This window comes from Elephas maximus, chromosome 4 (genome assembly GCF_024166365.1).
Source record: "Elephas maximus indicus isolate mEleMax1 chromosome 4, mEleMax1 primary haplotype, whole genome shotgun sequence".
NCBI classification, from domain to species: Eukaryota; Metazoa; Chordata; class Mammalia; order Proboscidea; family Elephantidae; genus Elephas; species Elephas maximus.
In genome coordinates this window covers 128,649,849-128,666,248 of record NC_064822.1, presented here as the reverse complement: position 1 = coordinate 128,666,248, position 16,400 = coordinate 128,649,849, and the positions used below count along the sequence as shown (strand labels likewise).

Sequence of the window (16,400 nt, the reverse complement as noted above, 5' to 3'; positions counted from 1 at the left end):
CAAATTCTCTCACTTCTCTTCTGAAAATTTATCTCAAATTCATCCACATGTTTCCATCTCCACTTCCAGTATCAAATCCAAGCCCCAAAAGCCAATGGTCTCTCAACTTTCCTCGTAATTCCCTTCTAATCCATTCTCCAAATTGCAGCTGCAGTGATCGTATCATCCTCTGGCTCAGCAAGTTCTTCAGTGGAGCCATGTTTACCCTTGGGGTTCAAACTAAACCTTTATCAGAGTTTCTAAGACTCTGCATGGCTTAGCCCACACCTATTCTCCAATTCATCTTATACAACTCTTCCTCTTGTATAACCACACAGATATTTTTTCACTTCTTCCAAAGCAACAGGTTCTTTGCTACCTCAAGTTTTCTTACGTGCTGTGTGTTCCTTCTGTGGGAGCTACTCTTTCCACAGAGCTACCTGGGTTCCCCTCAGGTCTTGGACTTTCCCAACCCCCTTTTACAATAAGTCCCTTCTGCTCTTTTGTAGAGCACTCTGTTCTTTTCGTTTGTAGCACAATTCGTGGGTAGGCCTGCAGGCAGTTACTTATCGGAATCGCTGTTTCCAGCATAAGGTGGGGAAGCTCCATGAGGGTTGAGATTGTGCCTGTTCTATTCACCACTGTGTACATTGTGCCTGAGAGGCGAGGATGGCAAAACTTCGGCTCATTTACTTTGGTCACCTAGTCAGAAAAGATCAGTTGCTAGAAAAGAACATCGTGTTTGCTAAAGTAGAGGATCAGCAAAAAGGAGGGAAGCCCTCAACAAGATGGACTGACAGAATAGTCACAACAAAGAACTCAAACATACCCATGATCATGAAGATGGCACTGGGTTGGGCAACAGCTGAAATTTCTGCACTAGAAGGGTGGGATTTCTCGTTCCTGACGTTCTATTCTGAAGCCGTATCTCATCTTGGGTGAAAAGGTTAGCAAGGACCCCTTGTTCTTTGTCTGGGGCCCTTCTCTTCCAAGACTTACATACAGCTTATGCTTCAGGGGTGGCTTTTCTCCAATTTTCCTTTGTCTGTGACTTTATTGTGCAGAGGCACAGGACACCATGTCCGCCTCTTTGTGGGTTTATTAGAGAGTGAATATGTAATCTAGCCCTGAGTTGAAGCCTTTCGCTGCATTGCCAGCTAAAAGCTTCATGTCTATCTGTCTGCCTTACCTCAGATAAGAGCTCAGTAAGAGTCCAAGATTTTTTTTTTTATTTGAAGTTTTGATCCTTGATTCTTATTTTCATGCTTTTGCTTCTTTCCAGGACTCACTTTACTTGTTCTGACATGTTTCATATTTGGTCTCAGTGCCTGGGTTTTACTGCCCATTATCTCCAAGTCTATTTGTAGAGCATATGTGAAATTTGTGTTACTATTGCTCTTTTTACCATGAGTAATGATTCATCTGACTACCTGGAAATAGACTCTATTTTCCAAATATACTTATTAACTTCATGTTGTTCAAAACGGACTCTGCAGAAAAGTATTCTGGAAGGTGTTAATAGGTTGGGAGGAAAATATAAAGGTGAGGAGCTCAATGGTTAAATCTATTTGTGACCTGACACCTGCTGTACTTGTCTCTTGGAGTGTCGTATTGAGAATTCCTGTGGTTGAGAAAACTACCCAAATCATGACTCTTGTGTAAAATCCCTCCTTAAGAAGAAGTTACTAAAAACATGTCTGGGTATTATGTGGAACCCCTGGTGGCATAGTGGTTAAGTGCTATAGCTGCTAACCAAGAGGTCGGCAGTTCAAATCCACCAGGTGCTCCTTGGAAACCTTATGGTGCAGTTCTACTCTGTCCTACAGGGTCACTATGAGTTGGAATCGACTCGACAGCATTGGGTTTTTGTTTTGGATATTACATTGCACTGGACTCAGGCAGGCTATGACCTCCATAAAACGTGCCTGTTGAGAGAGGCCCTCTCTTTAGTGAGTCCCCAGGCAGTGTGATGATGTGTGTGTGGCCTGCCCCATAGCAGATGACAGCACTGAGAAGTTATTGATCTGTCAATGAGGTTGAACTTTAAAATTGACTACTAATTATAGTAATAATGAAATGTATTAATAATGTGAGGTTATTTAATAAAATTCATTAAAATTTTAGAATTAAAAAAACAGAAAGAAAGCTGCTTAGCTTTGTGTATCTCCTGCCAGAGGGAAGCAGGACAGCCCTCACTATATGGTGTTTCTTTCCCTGGCAGCCTCAGCCTCCATCAACACATTGGGAGTATGTGGTTAACTATAAATCTCAAATCCTGAACCCTGGCTCTCGTATGGGGATTGGCAGAAATAGTTATCTAAATGCTAAAAACTTGACCAAGGCAAGGTCATGGGAGTGCTTCATAAATATATCCAAACTCCCTGAGGGACTGAATTCCTGGGCTGAGGGCTGGGGACCATGGTCTCAGGGGACTTCTCACTTAATTGGCATAACATAGTTTATAAAGAAAATGTTCTACGTCCTACTTTGGTAAGTAGCATCTGGAGTCTTAAAAGTTTGTGAACAGCCGTCTAAGATACTCCACTGATCCCACCTCGCCTGCAGCAAGGAAGAATGAAGAAAACCAAAGACACAAGGGAAATATTAGTCCAAAGAACTAATGGACCACAACTACCACAGCCTCCACCAGGCTGAATCCAGCACAACTAGATGGTGTCTGGTTACCACCACCGACTGCTCTGATGGGGATCACAATAGAGGGTCCTGGACAGAGCTGGAGAAAAATGTAGAACAAAATTCTAATTCACAGAAAAAGACCAGAGTTACTGGTCTGACAGAGACTGGAGAAACCCCGAGAATATGGCCCCAGACACCCTTTTAACTCAGTAGTGAAGTCACTCCTGAGGTTCATCCTTCATCCAAAGATTAGACAGACCCATAAAACAAAAATGAGACTAAGGGGGCACATCAGCCCAGGGGCAAGGACAAGAAGGCAGGAGGGGACAGGAAAGCTGGTAGTGGGGAACTCAAGGTTGAGAAAGGGAGATTGTTGACATGTCATGGGGTTGGCAACCAGTGTCATAAAACAATATATGTGTTCATTGTTTAATTAGAAACTAATTTGCTTTGTAAACCTTCATCTAAAGTATAAATAAATAAATAAAAATTCATGCTACTAACTAATCCCGTATAATAGGACAATCAATTCATGTCCAGGTATTCACAGGCATTCAAATAAATCCCAGGCAAAGTAGTCAAAGTGTCTGTGAAGCTGAGATATCCTGGCAGGGTATTTGGCTGCTTGAGTTCTGTCACCATTTTCTGCCTTGATAGGCCCTTCTATTTTGTTTTCACTTGTCTACCATGTTCCATTTAACCTCCCCCTTTTACCACTTCATATTTTTTCCCAAGCAAACCAAAAAAAACAAATCTGTTGTCGTCAAGTCGATTCTGACTCATAGAGACCCTATAGGACAGAGTAGAACTGCCCCATAGAGTTGCCAAGGAGTGCCTGGTAGATTTGAACTGTTGACTTTTTGGTTAGCAGCCATAGCACTGAACCACTACACCACCAGGGTTTCCTTTTCCCTAAGGGAACACCAATAAAAATCAAAATGAGTTATACAACAGAAAGAGCAAAGCTTTAATTGTTTTATATAACACACATGCTGTTTTCCTTCTGTACTTGACGGTAAAAACCTACTTACCCTATGTTGTGTGCCATTAGTTGTCTTTCCTTAATTAGACTCCCCACAGCCTGGAACTATGTTGTGCACATGAAGTGATGATAATAGATATTGTTAGCAGTGTATAAAACACATGCTTATTGAGTTTAATTGCATCCGTAGTGGTTAACTTGAAGGTTGGTGGTTTGAGTCCACCTAGAGGCACCTTGGAGAAAGTTTGGTGATCTATTTTGAAAAATCAGTCTTTGGAAACCCTATGGAACACAATTCTACTCTAACACACCTGAGATCACCATGAGTCAGATTCTACAGCAACTGCTTTGGTTTTGGTAGTTGTTAAACCAAATGGGGAGTCCAGACTCTTACCTTTTCAAGCCACTGGCCCAGGTTAGGCCATGGCTTTGACATGACTTCTCTTGAAACACTTTCTGGAGGAGGCTGCTGATTGCACATACTCCTCCCATCCCAGCCCTCACCGCCAATTTAGAGAGCAGAAGCAGAGCCATTCCCATGGTTTAGCATTGCTCTCCCAACTGGATTCAATAGCAACTTCTCCATTGAGGCTGACACATCTGCATTTACTCATTTCCATTCCTCATCCAGTTGCTGTCTGTCATTTATTAAACTCAAGGCAACTCCCTTGAATGCAAAGGACCTGAGTTTCTGTCTCTTGCCTTACCTTCCATTCCAGCCCTGTCCATCATTGTTTGCAGCTTCAGTATCTGTGAGAACAAGTCACCCAGCCCAGTGATTCCTGGTGTTTTCATCTCTACACCACAGCAACCCGCTCCTATGGTCAGACTTTGCATCTTGAAACCTCCCGGGACTCTTTCACCCCAGAAACTTAAAGTCCATCTCACTCATTGTAGATTACTTTTCTTGTACTTATTTTTCCCTTAAAAATGTAAATACTTCCAAGAGGTTTAACATTTCAAGCTGGTAACAGAGAATTACTATTGATCTTTCGCTGTCCCTAGTTCCAACCTCCTCTAGGGTAGGTGAGGGTAGTCATCAAAGACTTATAATGGAGACATCAGAACTAAAATCCTCCACAGTAATGGAGACTATTCTTGATGGTGAGGCTAGAAAGACCACAGCCACCAACTTTTCACCAGCCTTTCTTCTCTCTCTTACTTCCCTCCTCAGGCTAGGACATGTGGTGCTAGAGGTGGATACTGCTTAGACCACCGACTCTTGTAAATATCAGACACCAGAAAGGGGTAAAATCTTTCCAGCGGAGAAGAGATTCTTCAGGGAGCCTGTTTTGGGGCAGGTCTAGGATTGGTGCTAGCACCAAGGCTGGGCAAGCAATCTTAACATTAGAAGGCAAACAGTTCAGCACAAAGAAGAGGCAGCAGGAAATTTCTTGCTTGTTGCTAGATCTTGGTCTTTAGCTAACCGAAAAATTGATGTTTCAAGTCCACCCAGTGTCACCTCAAAAGAAAGTCTTGGTGACCTACTTAGGGAAAATCAGCCATTGAAAACTCTGTGGAGTACAGTTCTACCCTCATATACCTGGGGCTGCCAGCAGTTGGAATCAACTCAATGGCTTCTGCTTGGTTGGTTAGAGGGAAACTTGGTTTTCTTTTGAGTCATTCTATACAGTCCTCTACGATAGGACAGAAAGCAGGAGTCTAAGGTTCTGTGCCTTGGAATCATGAGTATGCTGATTCTGTAAGGCTCCCAAGACAACTGAGCATGGTGGTTAAAGGCGTGGACTCTGGATCCAGACAGTTCTTTGTGACTTTGGGCAAAGGACTTCACCTCTCTTCTTGTCTCAATTTCCTCCTTTGTCAAATGGGAATGAAAATAGTAACAAGTGGGGAAGAGTTTAAACACATCAAGTACCATAGCCACTCTGTTCTCTACATTTAAAAAATTCCCTTATGGTGGCAATATACCCAGTGCAGGTAAGTGATAAATACTTGTTGAATGAGTGAAGCAATGTTATTTGACAGAAAAGACTCATATAGACACAGTTAAGTGCTTTTTTTTTTTTTTTTTTAACAAGCATTGGCATAGGCCATTAAACATTTCAAAAATGTCAATTTATCTCATATCTTTAACGGTCATACAACTGCTTTGTGCCCCTGGTGGGGATAATTGCCATTAAAACACGACCAGAGTTAAAGTTTCCGTAACTCCCTTGCCAGGCACCCGCCCAGCCTGTTAATGTTCATTGCTACAAATTTCATCAAAGATGAGCCTGGGAAGGTAGATTTTCCCTTAGAGACAAGTAGGGGGCAGTAAATATTAACCGTCTCATTTAGATTAAGGAACTGGAGCTGAGAAGTTTAGGTATATTGTGGGGTGTTGTTAGTTGCCGTTTGAGTGACCCCATGTACTGTGGGATCGGACTGTTGTGATCCATAGAGTTTTCATAGTCTGGTTTTTTAAACATAAACACCAAGCCTTTCTTCCTACTCTGTCTTAGTCTGGAAGCTCCACTGATACTTGTTCAGTATCACAGCAACCCACAAGCCTCCACAGACAGATGAGTGTTGGCTGTGCTTGAGGTACATTGGCCAGGAATTGAACCTGGTTCTCCCAAATGGAAGACAAGCGCTCTCCCACTGAACCACCACTGATGTAACCCTCCTGAAACCCACCACTCAGCAAGCATACAGAATGAGGACCTCACAAGAGGCAAAGCAGGAAGGTGGAACATGTATAAACCCGTCTGTCCAGTCACGTCAGGGGGCTGATACCAGTTTTCCCTATTACTTCAAAAATATTAGATCTTTAACTGATGTGACAGAAGACATTTGGTATGAAGGGTAAAGCCAATTAGAAGGAAAGAGAAAACAAAACAACTTGTCAGCTGCAATCTGTCAACAAGGGCTGCTAAGGAGGCAGAAAAGAAATGTCAGAGGGGGCGTGCAACATTTCCACACAAAACTACTAAGAGTAGGAAAAAAAAAAAAAGGGTAGGAGGCTGCCTTTTTTTTTTTCTGATGATTTAACACCCCCACCCCCACCCCCACCCCCACAAAAGTACATTAAACCTTTCCAAACATATTCTAACATTCCAGAGCAGCCAAGGGAGGCCTGTGAAATCCAGGCAGGAAACAGGAAGGCAATGGCTTACTCTTGCTTTGGAATCTGTTGTACAATCCTTGTCTCCCTCTTACTTAGAAAAACCTCCTGCCTCATAGCTTGAGCAGCATTGAGGCCAGCAGAGCAGGGTGACTCTTGCCTGTCATAAAGTTGGCTGCCTCTGCGAGGCCTCAGTAACATTGATTTTGGTTCTTCTTGATTCTGTCGCTGGGGCTTGGTGGTACCATTCATGGAGACAACCACAACCAATGGGCCTCAGCCATGCTGTGGCCTGACTGTCCTTTTGACAGCAGCACCCATAGGTGCAATCTGATTTTCTCTCCACTTGAGTTTGTTATTTGGGAAGTGCAGTATATAGGTACCTAAATTTCGCTCAATAAAAATTGAGCAAAATCAAGGCTTGAAGCTATTGCTAGTACACTGCAGACAATAAACATATAAAAGATGACATTTGTATCTTGAATTAGCTGGAATGTCATGTCAAGATCCAGTTCATGGTTCTTCTTTAAATTCACACCTTTTGTAATACGGTGTCTACATTATTTTCAGGTTATTTGAGAGGATTCACAGTATGTACATGAGTTTGGGACATGAAAGTAAGAAATAACAAAACAGTTTCTGAGACAGACCACAGAAGAAAGACAGCTATTTATAGTGGTTTTAAAAAACTGCTTAAATGCTTAGTAATCAATTGTCAAATAATTGAACCACAACCCACAGTTTGATTAAACTAGGTCAAATTTAAGTTTGCATTACTTGGCTTTTTGTAAAGTGGGCTGGTGTGGGAAAGAACCAAAGGAGAGGTACTGTTAAACCGAGCACTCAGTAAGTCTTATTTATTCTAAATGCACCTCTATCCATGAGAATTTTCTGTTGTTACTGTACTTGAGGGAGCAAGTAAATCAACCCGGTATATATAACCTGGAATCTTAAAGGTCCAAGGACTATGCCCAAGTAGATTGCACAGCTTACTTAACCTTTCTTTTCCTCAGTTTCCTCATCTAAAAATGTGAGCATGATAATAAGACCTACTTCATAGAGATGTTGTGTAGATTAAATAAGATAATATATGTAACACTTGACAGAGAACTAGGCACATAGTGAGGATTTGAATAAACAGTGGCTCTCATAGTGGTAAATTGCTACGGCTCCTAACCAAAAGGTCAGCAGTTTAAATCCACCAGGTGCTCCTTGGGAACTCCATGGGGCAGTTCTACTCTGTCCTATAGGGTCACTATGAGTCAGAATTGACTAGTATTTTTTTTTATTTTATTTGAGTTTCGAGTCCCTGTTAATGTGTGTTAACTGTTAATGTGCTCGGCTGCTAACCAAGGGGTAGGAAGTTTGAGTTTACATCAGAAAAAAGACCTGGTGATCTGCTCTAGAAAAATTAGCCATTAAAAACCCTGGCTCACATGGAAGACAGTGCTCCTCTGACACACGTTGGGTCACCATATGCCAGAATTGACTCGACAGTAACTGGTATTATTTGAGTCTAGGAAAGTTGCTGCCATTCTCATTTTGCACAGGAGAAAAAAGAAGGTGAAATGCTCAAGTGATTTCCTAAGGGTAATAAATGAAATGACTCCATGAGACCTGGCATGTGAAAGGTACCAATAATGTTATTTCCTTCCCATTTCTCTAAGACATGGTGAAAACAAGGCAGGAACTCAGGAAACCTGCTGAGATGAGAACATTGACTACCATTTTGTGGGTTAAGCACCTGGGGAGGGGAAGTTCTGATAGGTTTATCAGGTCACCAGTAGCTCATCAAACTAGAACATGGCCTAAGAGGTAAATCTGGGTGGAACAGGGGAAGCCAGAGGGAGAGAGACATGTTCTGAGATGCTTATTGAGGAGAACAGCACAGAAAGTGTCTAAGTGTTGGGAGGATGCAGGGGGGCTTGTGGAGTTTGAAATCAGGATACTTGGAAAATGAATAAATTGAGAAGATAGGGAGTGCAGCAACATTTCAGCTCTTCATTATTTTGGCTAGGAATGTTGTTATGGATTCAATTGTACCCTCAAAAAGATACAAAGCCTTAACCCATGTACCTGTGAATGTGACCTCGTTTGGAAATAGGGTTCTTCTTTTGTTATGTTAATGAGGTCCTATCAGAGAAGAATGGGTCCTAAACCTAATCCCTTCTGAGTGGTGTCTTATACAGGGCAGTATAGACGCACACACGGGGGAAGACACCATGTGACAATGGAGGCAAATGCACCTACAAGCCCAGGAACTCCAAGAATTGCCAGAAGTTACTAGAAGTTGAAACAGACAAAGAAGTACATTTACCTAGAGCCGAAGCCCTGAGTTCAGACTTCTGGTCTCTTGAATTGTGAGAAAATAGATTTCTGTTCTTTAAAGCCATCCACTTTGTGGTATTTTGTTATGGTAGTCCTAGGAAGCAAAGACAGCTGTATTTCTCACATTGGAGTGTGAAGACCAGGGGGCCATGGATATATTCTTGTGGCTTAGTGAAAATTATTTTCCTTTAGAAGCAGCCTGTATATTACCCAGCTTTGAGAAATGCTAAACAAGGGCCATCTCTGCTTCTGATAGATGAGTTCATTGAATAGATTTTGACTTCACATTAACCCAAACTTCAGAACCACTGTTTAAATGAATCCTTTCAGTTACGCAGAATTTAACTTATCAGTGATGGTATCACTTGCTTCAAGTGATAAGCATTGCACAACTCAGGTTTAATTCTGGAAGTGTTCAAGGAGTTCCTTAGGTATAGTGGTACATGTTTATACTGGTAAAAGTTAAATCTAAAAATATCTCAATCACTTTGAATTGAAATATGTGATAATCTGATTATCGTACATCTCGACAGCTATGTATCAACAATTTCAATTTCTTAACATTAGAAAGTTACTGTCATTTTATTTTAATTAGAGTAATTTTTCTTTCTGTGAGCTTCAAATATTTGAATACTGAGACAGCTAATTCTTAGTTCAGACCACACAACATACTGTTTCCACAGTGTATTTCTGTCATGGATTGAATTGTGTCTCCCAAAAATGTGTATCAACTTGGCTAGTCCATGATTCCCAGTATTGTGTGACTGCCCACCATTTTGTCATCTGATGTGATTTTTCTATGTGTTGTAAATCCTGCTTCAGTGATGTTAATAAGGTGGAATTTGTGGCAGTTGTGTTGATGAGTCAGAACTCAATCTACAGGATTAGGTTGTGTCTTGGACCAATCTCTTTTTAGATATAAAAGAGAGAAGTGAGCAGAGAGACAGGGGGACCTCATACCACCAAGAAAGCAGCACCAGGAGCAGAGCGTGTACTTTGGAACCAGGATTCCTGTGCAGAGAAGCTCCTAGACCAATGGAAGATTGATGACAAGGACCTTCCCCCACAGCCAACATAGAGAGAGTCTTCCCCTGGAGCTGGCACTCTAAATTTGGACTTCTGGCGTACTAGTCTGTGAGAGAATAAATTTCTTTTTGTTAAAGCCAATATCCACTTAAGGTATTTCTGTTATAGCAGCACTAGATAACCAAGACAATCTCTCTGCACTGCATACAAATGATGATGAAGCCCTTGTGTACGGGAGACTGGATTTCTGAATGACCATATGGGGGAGAGAAGCCCAGAATTTGAACACTTGCCCAGGAACTTTAAAGTGAGAAAGAAATTAATTTCTATTGTATTAAATTCTTGTGTTTAGATTCTACCTTCTAAAATCTTCCCGATCCAACAATTCAGTTGGAACAAAATGTGTATTCCGATACCAATATATCTGATCTCTTAGGTCAAATAACAGAACACTTTGCTTCCCTAGAGGCAAAGCCATTTTCACATTCAGGGACTATATTCTAAATCTCTTCTCAAACCAACAATATGGTTAGAATAAAATATATGTGACTAAGTGCCAGTTATTATTCTAATAACTTTAAACATTATCTAATTTCAGTTTTATAAGAATCTTATGATGTAGGAAGTTTTTAATTCTCATTTAAAAGATGAAAACACTGAGGAGACTGCAACAAAGAGAAGAAATAATTTGCCTAAGATCAGACAGCTGTTGAGTGCCCATGTTTGGAACCTAGGTTATTTTGACTCAAAAGCCCCTATCTTCAAATGTGGATTTTCAATCATTTCAGCAGTTAATCTCAAGCTGGGTTGTGCATCAAAATCACATGGTGTGCTTATGGCAGAGACTGCAACTTTTCACCAAAATACACTTCCTCTTACTACTGGCACAACAGCTAGACTGTATTTCCCTTTCTCCCTTGTAGTTAGGCGTGTCCGCGAGACCGAGTTCTCCTACTTTTGGTCTGGCCCGTTACAACCTCCCGCATGTGCTCCTCCCTGTCATTTCTATCAGCTAGATGCAAATGCATACCCCCTAGGGTATGGGGGAGCCTCAAGATGGAAACTTTGGATTACTGAAGGACTTCATGGAGAGAGCCTCCCTCCCAACCTCACTCTGAGTATTTTGTGAGCAAGAAGTTAATTTCTATTGTGCTAATCTACTGACATTTTGGGCTCTGTTTGTTACTACAGCCACCATATCATAACTAATACAGATCTTTTAAAAAAAATTTTCTTAATAGTGATGGAAAATTTGGCAATGGATACTGGTGATTGTTGCACAACATGATTAATCTAATTGGTGTTGTTGAATTGTATATGTAAAAAATGTTGAATTAGCAAATGTTTTGTTTTATGTATCTGTATCTTTTTTTTATATCTATATAAATATATTTACAACAATTAAAAAAGAAAAAAACTACACTTTCCTGGCCTCTACTCCAGATTTCCTGAGTCAGAATCTCTGGGGATGAAGCCTGATGTTGTTAGGTGTTGTTGAGTCGGTTCCAGCTCATAGGGACCCTACGTACAACAGAACGAAACACTACCTGGTCCTGCTCCATCCTCACAATTGTTACGCTTAAACACGTGGTTGCAGCCACTGTGTCGATCCATCTTGTTGATGGTCTTCCTCATTTTTGCTGACCCTCTTCTTTACCAAGCATGATGTCCTTCTCCAGGGACTGGTTCCTCCTGATAACATGTCCAAAGTATGTGTGACAAAGTCTTGCCATCCTCACTTCTAAGGAACATTCTGGCTGTACTTCTTCCAAGACAGATTTGTTCATTCTCTTGCAGTCCATGGTAAATTCAGTATTCTTTGCCAACACCAGAATTCAGAGGCATCAATTCTTCATGGGTCTTCCTTATTCGTGGCCCAGCTTTCGCATGCATAAAGCATTTGAAAGTATCACAGTTGGTTCAGGAGCACCTTCATCTTCAAAGTGGCATCTTTGCTTTTAACGCTTTAAAGAAGTCTTTTGCAGCTGATTTGCCCAGTGCAATACATTGTTTGATTTCTGGACTGCTGCTTCTATGGGTGTTGACTGCAGATCCAAATAAAATGAAATCCTTGACAGCTTCAATATTTTCTGCTTTTATCCTGACGTTGCTAACTGGTCCAGTTGTGAGGATCTTTTTTCCTTTACGTAGTCATAATTTTAAAAAGTTCTCCCATATGGCAATACTGCATTCCACAGCAAACTTTTCCCTTTAGGCAGTCAAATTCTTCTAGTTGGATATCTTAGGGGAAGGTTTTTTTCACTTTTAGTCTTTCCTGAATTAAAAAAAAAAAGTTATAATCTCACAATTTTCATTGATCTAGGAAAAAAGCTTCACTTATTTCTTGATATTTTCCTGAAAATTCAATCCATTTGATGCAGGTAACTTAAGATGTATCTTTTCACTGTAAAGAGTCCAGGTCACCTGTTTCTCTATTTCCTTTTTCTCTCTCTTTCTATCTCCATTGTCTGTCTCTATCTCATCTCTGTATTCATTATTTGCCTGTTTGTCTACCCCTTTATCTTTCTATCTATCAAAGCTAAATAGCTTTCCTCAAAGTATTTCCCTTCAATTTTATATCATAATTATAGAATTTTTGCCTTGAAAATAACATACAGCTATCACAACATAAGTGTTCAGAAACTGCTCATGCGTTTGAGTGACTTCTCTGGAATTGCAACCAATTTCCAAATCTTGAGGGCAGAGTATTAAGAGATTTTCACAGATGGTAAAGCCTCCACAGCTATTCTTACAGTTTAAAATTGAGGCCCTATTTTCTTACATTATTTTTATTCAATTAATTTTTTTCTGACTAAAATTGATTATTGAAACTGAACTCAGCAATAAGTTTGATCTCTTTTTCAAATGGCTTGTGTGCTTAGATAAGATGATACTTATTTGAAGAAAGCCTCTGATATATCTAGATTTGTTTATAATTTGTAGAGTTGCATCAATTTGTAGCTGCCAGAAGAACAAACAAATCTTAGAGGAACTAAGCCAGAAGTGAGGATGAGAAGACTTTGTCTTGCTTACTTTGGACACGTTATCAGGAGGGATCAAACCCTGGAGAAGAACATGATGCTTGGTAGTGGGTCAGTGAAAAAGAGGAAGACCCTCAATGAGATGGACTGACACAGTGGCTGCAACAATGGGCTCAAATACACTTACTATTGTGAGGATGGCACAGGACCACCCAGTGTTTCATTGTGTTATACACCAGGTCACTATGAGTTGGAGTTGACATGATGGTACCTAGTAACAACAACAACAATGCTTTAAAGAGTACTTACTATGTGTCAGGTGCTCTTCTAAGGCTTTGCACAAATTAAGTCCTTTAATCTTCAAGATAATCTTATGAGTTAAGCCCTATGCTTATCCTCACTTGATAATGAGGAAATTAAGGCATGGAAACATGAAGGAACATGTCCAAGGTCACACAGCAAGTAGGTGGTGGTATTGGGACATGAACCCACATAACCTGGCTTTAGGCTCTGGATCCCTATGCATGATGTGCCTGTATACATGCATAATTTTATCTGGAATAGTCTTTATACCTCACCCAACCCCATACCAGTCTGCTGGTAAATTCCTCTGTTCTTCAAGTCCTGACTCACGTGTTATTTAGTCTACGTATCTTCCCTCAATTCCTGAGCTAAAAGGCAAAGGGAGAAGCTGCAGAAAAGGCATTTAGGTTCAGATGGAGGGAAGGAATGGGGATAATGCTGAACTGAACCTCTTCTGAAGAGCCCTGTATCATTCTGGATCCAAGTATGTTGTAGGAAAAATACTTTGAAAGAAAATACAATGGATTTAGTACATTAAACTAAAAATGTCTATGTGAACTCTTAACCTGTTTTGTCACTGAAGAGGTTAAGCATTCAAACTACCTTATATGCACTCTCTAATGCCTGAGATTTAGTTCTCTGTTCTGATTCTCCTTAAAAGGAATCAGAGCTCTTTGAAGGCTTGATGATTCCACGGAACATTTCACTCTCGCCAGAATGCAAAGATGCTTTAAAAGAAAGTCTCAAATGAGGCTGAAAGGACAAAAGAGCCAGTTTTGAAGTATTTCTACTGCCCAACGTGAACAATTTTAGCATTAAAGAAGTAATTATTGATAAGCAAGTTGAGTGCAAGAGAAGGCATCAATCCATAATAGTAGTCGAAATGAGAAAAGAGAGTTTACAAAAAGACATTGCAATAAAAAAAGAAGGTTGAACATAAATGGCTATGCTTTATTTTTATTAATTTTAAAAGAAAGGCAGTATTGACATACATGAATGCTCTGCTTCTTCTATTGAGTATATACGCCCTTTTTTAAAGCATAGATACATATTTTTTTCTTCACCACGGCAACTAGAGAAGGTAGACAAAGAATTCTGAGTAATCTCAGTAGCTCCAAAAAGGAAGAAGTATACCAAGAATAAGAAAGATTGTGACCAGAAGCATAGAAATCGATGTGTAGAAACAGTGTGCTGAAAAGAAGAGAAATTCACCAAATTTCTCAAGAATAGGCTCAAACTCTCATCTCCTAGCAAACAAAACCTCTTGGATGACTGGAGCAATGATCAAGAATGCTAGCAAGGCATCAAAAGTTCCAATAATACTAACAAGTCATGCCAAAATTATTTATAATAATGAAAGGACAACACGTTATATATTATTGGACAAGTGAAACTTTAACAATATATCATTTCAGGAAAACATGCCAGATCTTAAGAAACCAAAGTTGTGTGAAAGATGTGTGCTTGGACAGACCCATTGAAGTGATAAGTGTGCACCTTGACTCTAAAAAGGAGAGAGATGGCCACCAGTTTGAGTTTGAATCACCTGGAAATTTCAAGTAGGCCCCAGGTTCTAACCAAAAATTAATTGATCAGTGTCTTAGTCATCTAGTGCTGCCATAACAGAAATACCACAAGTGAATGGCTTTAACGAAGAGAAATTTATTTTCTCACAGTCCAGTAGGTTACAAGTCCAAATTCAGAGTGTCAGCTCCAGGGGAAGGCTTTCTCTCTCTGTCGGCTCTGGAGGAAGAAGGTCCTTGTCCTCAATCTTCTCCTGGTCAAGAAGCTTCTCAGATGCAGGGACCCCATGTCCAAAGGATGTGCTCTGCTCGTGGTACCACTTCCTTGGTTACAGTATGAGGTCCCCAACTCTTTGCTTGCTTGCCTTTCCTTCTAGCTCTTGACGGATAAAATGTGGTGAAGGCCACACCCCAGGGAAACTCTCTTTACCTTGTATCAGGGAGGTGACCTGACTGAGGGTCGTGTTACAATCCCACTATAATCCTCCAAACATAAAATTACAATCACAAAATGGAGGACAACCACACATGGTCTAACCAAGTTGATACACATATTTCTTGGGGGACACAATTTAATCCATAAGAATCAGTAATTTGGAATCTGCAACATTAGTTGATCTAAGACAGTATTGCTTTTCTTTGGGGTTTAAAAGTTACTTTAACCCTGGGAAGGTATAAAGAAATATAACTACTACAGTAAAAATAAATTATTTTTTAACATCTTAGTGAGACCATAATAATAAAAGTTTTAATCATTGTGATAATTTGTTTTCCACTTTTTTGTAATTCCAATTATCTGCTTCTAATGTGCAATATAATTAATTTATTTTGTTATGTATATTGCTTGTCTGTCTTCCTTCTCACCTTTTTCCATCCTTGTCATGTAAGTCAGCTCTGTGAGGACAGGGGTCATGGCCTGTTTTGATCACTGATGTACCCAAGCGCCGACAACACTACCTGGCACATAGTAGGTGCTCGCAAAACATTTATGTCATTGAATGACTAAATAAATAATTGTTGTCTGTCTTTGAGGTTCTTGAATTGCTTTTTTGAAAGTCAAAATTTTAGACTTGTGACTATTGAAATTTTAATTAGAATTTGACTAATTGGGTTTTTAATCAATATTAAATGTTTAAGAGAATTGGGCTTATGACATTTGTAAGTCCTAATTTATTAGTATATACATTGTGTCTACCAAAAACCCAAATCCATTGCTGTCAAGTTGATTCTGGCTCATAGCGACCCTACAGGATGGAATAGAACTGCCCAATAGGATTTCCAAGGAGCAGCTGGTGCATTTGAACTGACAACCTGGTTAGCAGCCAAGCTCTTAAACTATTGTGCCACCAGAACTCCATACATTGTGTTTAAATGTTTAGAAAAAAATAAATAAATAAAGACATATGTTTAATAAATTCAGAATTTGGCAAAGCATGAGCCAAACTGTGTATTCTTTCCATACAGTGGGCTGGGCTACTTGGACAGGAAGGATGCCAGCACTGAGAGGGCAGAACCCTCTCTCTTCTCCAGGAGAAGTGGTTTCCTCTATCAAGAAGTTAAAAAGGAGCAGGGCAGCC

At 40.1% G+C, this 16,400-nt stretch overlaps 1 long non-coding RNA gene across 3 annotated transcripts in view; it reads right to left on the bottom strand.

Annotated features, from left to right (window-relative positions):
- Positions 1–16,400, bottom strand: part of LOC126075758 (uncharacterized) — a 133,242-nt gene that overhangs the window by 97,040 nt on the left and 19,802 nt on the right. The gene's annotated exons all lie outside the window — the stretch shown is intronic.